Raw genomic sequence first — 13,057 nt, forward strand, 5'->3', positions numbered from 1 at the left:
GTTTCCAAACTTTTGGGTTGCCCGTAGGGCCATTTTTCTTCCTCCGGAGACTTCAGGGAAGCCTCCTGAAGCCTCCGGAGAGTGAAAAACAGCTGAAAATGAAGGCTGAACCCAGATGGATTTTCATTTGATATTGATATTGTTTCCTGATTGCTTATTTGTACCCTATGACTATCATTAAGTGTTGTACCTTATGATTCTTGATGAATGTTTCTTGTCTTTTTATGTACACTGAGAGCATTTGCACCATAGACAAATCCCTTGTGTGTCCAATCACACTTGACCAATAAAGAATCCTATTCTATTCTATTCCTATTTCATACTATTCTATTTCTATTATTTCTATTTCTTATTCTATTCTATTCTTCCCAATAGCACCACCCCGGTCAACTCCCAGGCTTTAAAGAAGATTGAGAAGCATCACTCTCAATGGGGCACACAGTGCGAATGCTGCACCTCCATCCCTGCAAAATTTCCCTCTTCCCACAAGTCGTGGGTAAAAGGCTAGGAAACAGTACCCCAATTCCAGTCCTTGCACACGAGCCCCCGTCCTTGCACCCAGAGCCAGCAGGAGGCGGGTCCAGACTGCCTCCCCTTCCCTGCATGCATAGGCTCCAAAGGAAATGGGGGGGCTTCCCCCACAGCCGCCTGGCCCCTCCATAGGAAAGAGCGGCAGGGGAACATGGGACTCCTACCCCGGAGGAAGACTTGGCCCCTGTCCACGCAACCGTCCAGCTCGGGATCCCTTTGCACCACTGCTGACGGAACTCAGGAGTCACGCTGGGATCCACGTCTCTGCCTACGTTTCCCAGCAGCCTCTGGGCATCCTGTGAAGGCCCCGCCTCTCACTCACAGTGGTGGGGTGTGGGTGGGTGGGAGGGAGGGAGGGAAAAAAAGGGCAGATGCACTTCCAGCCTCTTCAGAAGCATGCGCTTGTCCCCCCATGTTAGTGGAACACAGCAGCGCATGCTCAGTTCCCTCCGGGGAGCAATTGTTAGGGCTTTTCAATTTCCCCATCAATTTTGGGGCGGAGAGCAAAAGGTACTCTCCTGGGTCCTAGCCCTATGGAGGCTATGTTGAGGTCCAAATTAAAGGAGATAGGAGTCCCCACATACTTACCCAGATCGGTGCCTAACACGTCCTCGAACTCCTTAAAAATGGCTTCGGCGCCATGGTCTTAATCCCATCCCCCTGGAGTTGAAGGGGAGAACTCTTTATTATGTAAAGGGACTGGCTTGGCCACCTTAATGGCCCATTGACAAAGTGGGTGGAGGGCAGGAAGCTGCAGGGAGCTATTCTCTCTTTAAAACATGTTTCTTCCTTTTCACATCCAGAGAAATATAATATTCTGCCATTTCAATATTTCCTAGGATATTTCATTTTTCTGGGAGAGGGCTGAGTGATAACTTTCCACACCCCTTTGTACTAATTTGCAGTCATTAGAAATAACGACTGTATTTGTTGTTCTGTGTGATGGACTTTATGTATGAGGAAAATTCTTGCTTAAATTTGATTAAACCTGTGTTGTGGATATATGCTGGCAATTTTGCAATAGTTGCATATTCTCCAAGCTTACATTTGTACGCAGACATTTCCAGAAATGTATTTTTATCGCATTGTTTGATAAAGTATATTCTTTAGCATGTACGTTAGTACATTTTAATGATTTAAAGTTTTTTTTTAATATTTTTCAGAATTACACTTAGTTAAAAATGATGGTTTCATTAAAAATTTAATTTCCAAAATTTTCTGCAAGATGACATACAATCACACATACATACATACCCCTAGTATTTTTGAGTGTTGTTACATGTCCCTTGTATGAGGTTGTTGGAAGATCAAAGGTTTCCTGGTTCGTTCCCAGCCGGGAGACACCACCGATGCTTAGAAGAAAGTTTCGTGAAGACAGCCACCTGAAAGTTATGAGCTTTATTGAAGGGAAAAGGAACGGGAAGGATGAGACGCAGCTCTGTCGTTCCCGGGTCTGCAGCACCATATACAATTTGGTTTCTCCTTATATACAGTTTTTCTTGCCCCTGGCTATGGTGTAAATTTTAATGAGAATAAAAGTTCCTTTATTCTGGATGATCGCTCTGATATTGATTCTCTTGTCTTTTGGGTTTCGTTTGTCTGGTATCTTGCCCTTATGTTAATCTTATCATAAAACCTGAAGAGGATGTTTTCCTGTTATTCGGGGCACTTATACAAAGAGATCTGTTTTATGCAGATGGTCATGGTGTTCGTGTTATCTTGTAATCATTGCTAGATTCGGGGTTTCCCAACTCCATTATCGTTTTCCTAATCCTATTATCTTATCTCCTTTGTGACCAAGTGTAACCTCTTCCTGTTTACGTGTGCGTGTTTTTCTCTAGCTTTGGTCCCTGATTATGTATTTATTAATTCGTTCCTGTTCATGCTCTCTGGGTTATTTTCGTTACCTTACTACAAGGTAAAATGGTATTTCTGTTTAAATTGTAGTACAAAGTAAATGTTATGGATTTGATCTATTGATGTATTATGACTGTTTCTTTGAAATGTATCCATTTTATCATACAGTTTTTCTTCTAATTATTTATTCACTGAATAAAGCTTTGAATATGTAATATGTGGTTTTGTGTGCTTTCAATTCCACCTTTTTTTCTTCTTAATGTTCCTCCTTCATCCTTAAGATGTTTATCCTTCCAGAAATTTGCACATACAACAGCCGTGGGGATAGTATCTTCTATCCTTTCGGAGTGGTTCTTGCTATATCTTTAATCTTTTCATTGAATCTGAGAGGACCACGTCTGCATGTGTGATTATATTCTTCTCACTGTAATTGTTTTCAACATTGAAGAAATTTGAAGGAGAAAATGATGAAATTGTTGGGATTATTTGAGGAAAATGGGCGTGTCACTTGACTCTCAGCAATATAGTGCTTATAATGTTAGGCAAACATCTGGGCTGAAGAGAGAAAACTTTGAGAAAAAAAGGAAAGTGAGTCTAACTATAAGAGCAGAACCTTCTCCACAGTAAAGGGAATGTTTCAAATGGTTGGGACAATTTGTCACCGTCAGGGGGACAACTTCTTCCTCTCTAGGAATTTGTTTGATAGTTTTCATCCTCAGGAAGCCTGAAGATCTCGCCTGGAGATCAGAAAGTGGTATGAAGCCCATAAAATAGCTGGGCTGTTCTTGAATGCTTCTATTCTCCCAGTGACTTTATTGTATGTCTTTAATTGTTTAACCATTTTTAAAGTTTATATAGTTTGTATGGTAGTTTTATTTTCATGGCATTGTTTATGTTTTAACTATAAGCCGCCCACAGTTATAAATGTTACGTGGATGGCTATATCACTTTTATAAATAAAATAAAAATAAAACCTGACAATTTCTTCATTAAGAGAATGCCCAATCCAGAAGAGAAGTCTCCCAACAGTTTCACATAGATCATGAATTTCAGGAAATGTGATGAATTGGTGGTAAATATTCTCAGAGCAAATGTTTTGTCAGAAGCTAGCTCAATTTCATAATGTTACCTGGTATACATACATATGGTCTTCTTGGGTAACGTATGCACAGAATGCTGCTTTTATTATATTCTGTTTGGTTGAGTAAGAGATTGATTGATTGATAGACCAAAGCTAGGCTGACAATCACTAGGATGCTTGGCCTCTTCAAGATCTGCTAACCAGAGCATGCAAAACATTTGCTAGACCAATTCTTGTATACAGCTCTTCTGTTTAGAACATGCACTGCATATCGGATATTAATACAATTGAGCGAGTCCAGAGATATTTCACGAGAAGAGTCCTCCACTCCTCTGCTCGCAACAGAATATCTTATGCCTTGAAATTTTGGGCTAAAACAACTTAGAACTACGCTGCCTTTGGTCTGACCTAAATGTAGTACATAAAATTATCTGTTTCAATGTCCTACCTGTCACTGACTACTTTAGCTTCAACCACAACAATACACGAGCACATAAAAGATACAAACAAGGTAAACCACTCCAAACTCAATTGAAGAAAATACGAATTAGGCAACAGAGTGGTCAATGCCTGGAATGCACTACCTGACTCAGTTGTTATATCCACTAATCCTCACAGTTTCAACATTAAACTATCTACCGTGGACTTCGGCCCATTCCTAAGAGGTCCGTAATGTGTATAAGCGCACCAACGTGCCTACCATCCCTGTCCTGATGTTCCCTTTTATCTGTATCCATTTCATGTATTCATAATCATGTTCATACTTATACCTGTTATCTAACACATTTGATGAAATAAATAAAATAAAACAAGATAGCCCTGTTCAACAGGGAAGGCTCAACTCAACTGGATCCCTGCTAGAAGGCCTATCTGAGATAGGGTTGCTATTGCAATATGTACCAAAATGATGCATGAAGTTCTACATTGGAGAATGTGGTTTTAGATAACATGATGGAACCAAGTACTTGCCTATAGGGGAGATCAGTCTTAGCAGCTCCAAAGTTCAAACTGAGACTGCAGATTCAACAATACAAATGGGAATAATAGAACTGGGAGGGACCTTGGAGGTCTTCTAGTTCAAACCCCTGCTCAAGCAGGAGATCCTATATCATTCTATACAAGTGGTTGTCCAATCTCTAAATCAAATGACTGACATACATTTTGGAAAGAAAGAGTGAGAGTGAGAGAGAGAGACAGAGACAGAGAGAGAGGGGGAGAGAGGAAGGGGTAACAAATAGAATTTTACATACTATTTGTATTATTGTTAATGTTGTCCAAAAAAGATTTGAGTGAGTCAATGCAATGTCCACAAATTATGTATTTTTATTAAACATTTAAAAAAACTATATGAAAGTATAAGGGGGACATGTATTTGTGGTGGTGTATTATTTCTATTGTGATGCAAAAAAAGGAAAAAGAAGTTTGTATTTGCGTATGTTTGTGCTTTTTTAGAAACCTTGTAGTACCCAATAATATTTTGGAATAAATTAATTGACGTTTTTGGGAAAAATGTGCCAAATAAATATATATCTTATTTTGAAAACAAATATTGTTTTGTATTCAGGTCTGGTCTTAAAAAAATAATATAACACTTGGGGATGAAGATGCAGCCCAAAAGTCCAGCGCTGGAGGCCAAGATGGAAAAAACCTGCACAGCCACCATGTACTTCCCTTTGGTGCTGAGGTAGGTGGGGACAAAGGATATCCAGACACTGCAGAAGACCAGCATGCTGAAGGTGATGAGCTTGGCTTCATTGAAGGCCCCAGGCAGGTTCCTGGCCAGGAAAGCCACTGTGAAGCAGATGAGAGCCAGGAAGGCCATGTAGCCAAGGGCAAGGTAGAACATGGCAACAGAGCCTTCATTACATTGCAGGATGATCTCTGAAGATTGTGTGTTCATGTCCAACCAAAAGAATGGGGGAGAAGTGCCCAACCAGATGCTGCAGAGGACAATTTGGACACCAGAACAAGAAAGGATGATGGAGTTGGCCAGGCTCTTCCCCAGCAACCTCTGTACTTTATTACCTGGCTTTGTGGCCAAAAATGCAATCACCACTGTGACTGTTTTGGCCAATACTGTAGAAGTGGCAACTGAGAAGATGTTGCAGAATGCTGCTTGTTGCAACAGGCAAGTGGTTCTCCTTGGCCGACCAATGAATAGGAAGGAGGTCAAAAAGGAGAGCAGGAGGGAGATGAGGAGGATGTAAGAGAGATCTCGATTGTTGGCTTTGACTATGGGAGTTTCTTGGAATTTAATGAAAATTCCCAAGACAAAACTTGTTACCAAAGACAGGAACAAGGCAAGAGAAGCCAGGACAATCCCCAGATTTTCTTGATAGGATAGGAAAGTTTCAGTTTTAGGAATACAGTCGACTTGGTTGTTGTTTGGATACTGTTCTGCTGGACATTTGGTGCATTTTTCAGCATCTGAAAAGAGTGAGTGAGTCAGGAAGGAAGTAAAGACAGGCAGGGAGGCAGGAAGGAAGGAGTACTGGTCCTGTGAAATCCAGCCTTTTACACTTGCATTAGTGGAGGAAGGGAAGCATAAGAAACTATCAATTTCCTTAGAGCAGTGGTTCTCAACCTGTGGGTCAGGACCCCTTTGGGGGTCGAACGTCCCTTTCACAGGGGTCACCTAAGACCATCGGAAAACACATATTTTTGATGGTCTTAGGAACCGAGACACCAATTTTATGGTTGGGGGTCACCACATAATTAATTATTAATTAATTAATTAATTAATTAATTATTCATGCTTCTAGACTGCCCCCTCCCCCAAAAGGGACTCGGGGCGGTGTACAGTCCATGCAAAATATATCAAAATACAATAAAAATTGAATATGTACAGTTGGAATGGAGGAGGTTAAAAATGGAATTAAAAGAACTGTACAAAGCAATATATATAAATATAGGATTTTGAACCCCTAAAACACACACAATAAGTTAAAAACAATACCCCTAAAATAACCAGTTAATACATTTGCCAGGGGGGACAGTTGTAATTATGCCAGGCCTGCTAATCGGAACAGGTGAGTCTTCAATTTTTGCCGGAAGGAGCGGAGGTCAGTAGTGGTTCTAATGTCGGGGGGGAGGTCATTCCAGAGGGTTGGGCCCATCACAGAGAAGGCCCTACTCCTTGGTGTCGCCCGTTGGCATTGCCTAGTGGACGGCACCAGGAGAAGTCCCTCTCTGTGTGAGCGAATTGGCCGCAGGGATGTATGTGGGAGGATGCGATCCCGCAAGTAACTAGGTCCCGTGCCATGGAGCGCTTTAAAGATGGTAATCAGCACCTTGAAACGCACCCGAAAAACCACAGGTAGCCAGTGCAGCTCGCGCAGGAGAGGTGTTACGTGGGAGTACCTTGTACTCCCCATCACAGCCCGCGCGGCTGCGTTCTGAACTAACTGCAGTCTCCGGGCGCGTCCCAAGGGCAGCCCCATGTAGAGAGCGTTGCAGTAATCCAGGCGGGACATCACCAACGCGTGAGTGACCGTGCGTAGGGCATCCCAGTCCAGTAGGGGGCGCAATTGGCGCACCAGGCGAACCTGGTGGAACGCCCCCCTCGCCACGGCTGCCACATGGTCATCCATTGACAGCCGGGCATCAAGGAGGACGCCCAAATTGCGCGCCCGTTCCACAGGGGGCAATTGTTCGCCCCCTATGGCCAGCGATGGAATCAGCTGGCTGAACCGAGGTGCCGGTAGCCACAGCCACTCAGTCTTGGAGGGGTTGAGTTTAAGTCTGTTGTCCCCCATCCAGACCCCGACGGCTTCCAAACACCGGGACATCACTTCGACAGCCTCGTTGGGGTGGTTTGGGGTTGAAATATACAGCTGGGTATCATCAGCGTAGAAGTGACACTCAACCCCAAAACCACGGATGATCTCACCCAGCGGCTTCACATATGTGTTGAACAGGAGAGGCGAGAGGACCGACCCCTGTGGCACTCCACAAGTGAGTGGCCTCGGGGTCGACCTCTGTCCCCCTGTCAACACACATTGCTTCCGGTCGGAGAGGTAGGAGCCGAACCACCGCAGAACGGTACCTCCGACTCCTATCCCCTCCAACCGGCGCAATAGGATACCATGGTCGATGGTATCAAAAGCCGCCGAGAGGTCTAATAGGACCAGGATAGAGGAACAACCTCTATCTCTGGCCCTCCAGAGATCATCGACCAACGCGACCAAGGCTGTCTCTGTGCTGTGCCCGGGTCGGAAGCCGGACTGGCGTGAGTCTAGATACTCGGATTCGTCAAGGTGTTGTGGAAACTGCTGCGCCACCACATTCTCGACAACCTTCGCTAAAAACGGAAGGTTGGAGACTGGACGATAGTTAGCTAGCTCCATTGGGTCGAGTGCAGGCCTCTTAAGTAAGGGTCTCACCACCGCCTCCTTCAAGGCGGCTGGTAAGGATCCCTCACCCAATGAGGCATTCACCAGGCCCAGAAGCCAGCCTCGGGTCACCTCCCAAGATGCCAGTACCAATCAGGAGGGACACGGGTCCATTAAACATGTGGTGGGTCGTAGCCGTCCACGCAACCTATCCAAATCCTCGGGGGCAACAGAATCAAACTCCTCCCAGGATGGTCTCACAAGACTCGCTGTTGGCGGCCCGTCTGGTCCACTGAGGGGGGCCCATCCGCTCCGGATCTGAGCGACTTTATCCTGCAGATATTCCCCAAACTCCTCTGCTCTGCCCTGCAAGGGTGCCCCCTGCGTCCTCTGTGACAAGAGGGAGCGGGTCACCCTAAACAGGGCGGCAGGGCGGTTATCCGTGGACGCAATAAGAGCAGCGCAATATCTACGTTTGGCCGCCCTTAATGCCACAAGGTAGGTCCGTAAATAGGCTCTTACCTGTGTTCGATCAGATTCGGAGCGTGAGGACCTCCACCTGCTCTCTAGACGTCTCCTATGGCGCTTCATCACCCTCAGCTCCTCGGTATACCAAGGAGCCCGGGTGGGTCGCTGCCGCAGGAGAGGTCGCAAAGGCGCAACCCGGTCCAAGGCCCCAGCCGCCGCCCTATTCCAGGCGGCCGCTAGGTCCTCCGACCGAGCGCGGGTCAGGGCTACAGGTAATGGCCCAAGCTCCGTCTGGAACCTATCCGGCTCCATCAGGTGCTTGGGGCGGTACCAGCTTGGACCATCTGGTCCCGCCTCCTCGCGGTGGGGGGTAGCGCCAGGGAAGTCCAGCCGGAGACATGAGTGATCCGACCATGACAGGGGTGTAACAACAAAGTCCCCTATACCCAGATCACTCGTCCACTGCTCAGATACAAAAACAAGGTCCAATGTGTGGCCACCTTCGTGTGTGGGGCCCTGAATTAACTGGGTCAGGCCCATGGCTGTCATGGAAGCCATGAACTCCCGAGCCACCTCAGACGCTGCTCCCGTCGACGGCAGGTTGAAATCCCCCATAACCACAAGCCTGGGGATCTCAACCGCCGTCTCCGAGATCAGCTCGAGGAGCTCGGGCAGGGCCGCTGATGTATAGCGAGGAGCCAAGTATACAATCAGCAAACCCAACTGCCTCCCTGGGCCCCATTTCACACCAAGGGACTCACACCCGGATATCTGAGGAACAGTGAACTCCCTCGGCTCTAGACCTTCCCGTATAACTACCGCCACCCCACCACCCTTACCCAGGGCCCGAGGCTGATGGAATGCGCGGAAACCTGGTGGGCACATTTCCACGAGGGGTAAACCACCCTCGTGGCCCAACCAGGTCTCCGTTATCCCTGCAAGGTCCAGCTCCCCCTCAGAGATCAGCTCATTAATGAGGGGGGCCTTGTTGGTTACGGACCTTGCATTGCAAAGCATCAGCCGTAGGCCCGGGCTCTGTAGTTCCTGGCCACCTAGATTGCGGGGGTTGGTACAAACGACCGGGCGTAGCCAACAGCCACGGTCTCCCAACCGACCTTGTGATCTTCTTTTGTCCTCGCATCCCCCCCTCCCCGCGACCGTTGTAATCAAACAACCCTCTATTGGAATTACTTGTTCCCTCTCCCCCCCCACTCCGCTCACTTCCCTCCTGGACTCACCTGTTCGTCTGGCACTGGCTTCCCTCCTGGCCTGGTTATCCCCCCCTCCCTTCCCAGAACCCCCTAAAAACAATATAAAACATTTAGCTAAAAAGCCCCTCAGCTTCCTCTTCTTCCACCTCTCGGGGTTCACAAACCCGTCATCAAGGCTGGCCCCTGAGAGAGCCAAGGGCCATACCTGCGAAAGAGGGGCCTCCCGCAGGCGGAGCAGATCAGACCTCGAATAAATTAAAACGTTGTAATAGTCCCAGTAGGGTAGGGGTGCAGATAATGCAAAGTTAGTAATTAATAGAGTCTCGGTGGAATGGAGGGTAGAAAGTTAATAAATAGAAGAGTCTCAATGGAGGGTAGGGGATATTCCAGTGACCAGGTGGTACTTGGTACTTGGAGGCAGGAGGGGGGAGGGCGAGAAATGATTAAATATCCCAGGTGGTAGGGGGAAGGCAAAGGTAGCAAAAATAGTGGAGGGTAGATGAAAGTTCAGCTTAGCTGTTTCCAGGTGGATACAGCCCCCCCCCCCGATGGATGGGGGGGCCTGGAGGGGTATGGGAGCAGCCAGGAATGATAAAATAACCCAGGAGTCCCTGGCTGCGGCTCCCTCCCTTCGTCTGCCGCCGCAGGCATCTCCCTTTGATCCTCCGACTGCCTCTGCCTCTGGCTGCTTCCCAGCCCTTCTCACCTATCAGCTGATTATTCCAATGTCCTGTTGCATCCCGTTGCTCCCCCTTAAGCCCTTTGATGTCTCTGGGTCTCTGGGGGCCTCCAGAGCCTCTCACCCCCTCTTCCTTACTCCTCTTCTGGCATTTCTGGCTTTTCAGCTTCTCCTTTCGGTGTTTTCGGCGCCAGCACCAGCGCCATCTGCGCAATCGCACCACGCCATCGCCATTGCTCTCTCCTTGCTGTTTACAGCCCTCCGAGCCTCTTTCCTCTCCGCTCTTCACCGACCACCCTGTCGGGCTAATATCAGCCTGAAACATGTCTGGGTGGTCGGGCTGTCCAACTCTCGACCCCCTTCGATGGTATGGGGGCCGGCAGCAGTCCCTACCCGGTCGGGAGCTCCATGGTGTTCCTGGAGCTCAGAGGACGATCGCCATTCATAGGAAGCTCCTCCTCCTATATCTACAACATGAGGAACTGTATTAAAGGCATTGGGAAGGTTGAGAACCACTGCCTTAGAGAGATTCCAGTACAGTGGTGGTATTTTGCCAGTTCACACTGGTTCGGGCAAACCGGTAGTGGTGGCGGCATGAGGCTCCACCCACCAAACCAGACGTCATCATGGACCTTCTGCACATGCGTGCGCTCCTGCTTCCACACCGGGAGTGAAGAAAAGAGGATGCCATTACTTCTCCAGTTCCATTACTAAACAAGATGCAGATCAAGAAATACCATTTCCCTTTTAATGGCAAGGCCCATTGATCTCCCTTTTCTTAGTATTCTTCTCCTGATTTAACTTTCTTTATTATTCCTTATCCTTCTCCCATTTACATATTAAAAGAAATTATCTTTTTAAAGCCAAGGTTTAACATGCCTATTAAATCATCATTTCATGACAAATGTTAGGATCTATGGTTACTCCAAATCTCTGCACTTTTTCTTTGGAGTCATTCACCTTCCATGGTGGAGATGGTCCCTTCTGCACAAGGATGACAGTCATAGCAACAGATGGGATTCTCTTCCTGAGCCACCTTCATGAATCCAGGACGGCAGCTTTCCACACACCTAGAAGGAGGCAGGAGCTGAGGAGAGAGAGATGCAAAAATGTCCAAAAAATAAATCCGTTTTTAGGAAAATGCCATAGGAAGAAGGTGTTGATGATCACAAATTAGGAGCCAATAAGAAATGTGAAACTCATCAAATGTATTGAACTACATAGTCCTTCTCTATTTCTCTTCCATTCTGATATTTCACATGCAATACAAATGTACTCTTATTTTAAATTTAGACATTGAGTTTGTCAGGAAAATATTTGAAGTATCTTCTGTTTGGCTAATCTATGTAACTTGCATGTCTGGCTCGATCTACTTCCTTTTCCATAGTGAATCATTTTTATGGAAATTTAATAGAATAGCTATTAAAGAAGAATTTGACACTCTAGGAAAACCTGATTGGCTGACAGAAAAATTCATTGAATTTCTTTTTCTTTTTAAATTTTATTTATTTATTTATTTAAAAAAAATTAAGGTATAAACATCCCATCTTTGGAATCTGTGCAATAATCATCACCATTTACAACATCATTCACATTAATATTGATTCTCTAATCTTAGAATTATGACATATTAAACAATTGAGCCTAGTAGTATATAATAATAATAATCAGCTTACAGAAAAAATCCTTGAATTTCGTTGAAAACAATTTCATTCAAATTCATTAAAAACAAATATCCCACCTATCCCAAAAGTCTCCTTGTGGCCACCTTCAGTGGACTAAAATAAATACTAGTCCCACCTTGTTCAGCATTTCCACCTGTGGGATATTCTTCTCTTTAATGGTAAGTCCAAAATCCTGAGATGCCCCCTTTTCTAGACTCCCACTTTTTACTCTCTTGACAGATTTGTTGGGGAAAATGACCCAGTTCAAAATATCAAAGTCAGCTGTCAGATCTCCTTTCTCATTCAAATATACCCCTTCTATGGAATTATTGTGAAACTGAGAACTTTGAAGGAACGGGTGAAGCTGGAAAGAAAGAAAAAGAATTTAGAAAAGAACATCAGAAGTTCTTTCAAAAGATCCCTTGTTGTTTGCTGGGCAGGATGCGAATATTCAAAAACTGGGTTCCAGTTTCAGTTTTCAACTTGTTTACAAGAGTATCAATAAGCACAGGAATAATAACAGCTGTAGATTAGAACTAGGATTGTAAAGAACAGGAGTTTTGACATCTGCTCATGTTCTGGTTCCCACTGTTATCTCACAGCAATGCTTATGTACAGTGAGATTAGTGGCAAATAAATAAACAAACAAACAAACAAACAAACAAACAAATAATAAATAAATAAATAAATAAATAATAAATAAATAAAAATGTGTATGTGTAAAGGCAAACAACTAATCCTTTTTATTGATTGTTTTATTAAGGTAAAAAAAATAACCTTAAAAAAAGCAGCCATTGAGGTTTTCCTTTAATTTTAGGGATATTATGTAATTTTTCTCTTTTGTTGTATCATTGATTGCCCAATTGAGGTAGGTACTGTAGCTTCAATTATCTTCCTTTGTTGTACGGGAAGTATAACCAACAATCTAATGCAATCGGTCCACAACACCTCTCTTCTTGCTAACATCATTCGTTTCAGTGATTGAAGGGCATTATCTGATTGTCTCTCACAATATAAAAAGTAAACAGAGGTTGGCTCCTTCTTAGTACAGCTTGAACACACTGCTCCAATTAACAGGTCAAAAGTGCTGGTAGCAGAGACGAGGTCTCCTGTACTCTCATGCCAACAACCTTATGTACTAGAAGGAGGGAACATGATAGGTATCTGCTGAGTGAGTTATTTTCCACATGAATGTTTCTTCTTGTAAATTGCTCCTCAGTCTTTGGTAAGATAAA

Source organism: Natrix helvetica (assembly GCF_964273705.1).
Source record: "Natrix helvetica genome assembly, chromosome: 1".
NCBI lineage: Eukaryota > Metazoa > Chordata > Lepidosauria > Squamata > Natricidae > Natrix > Natrix helvetica.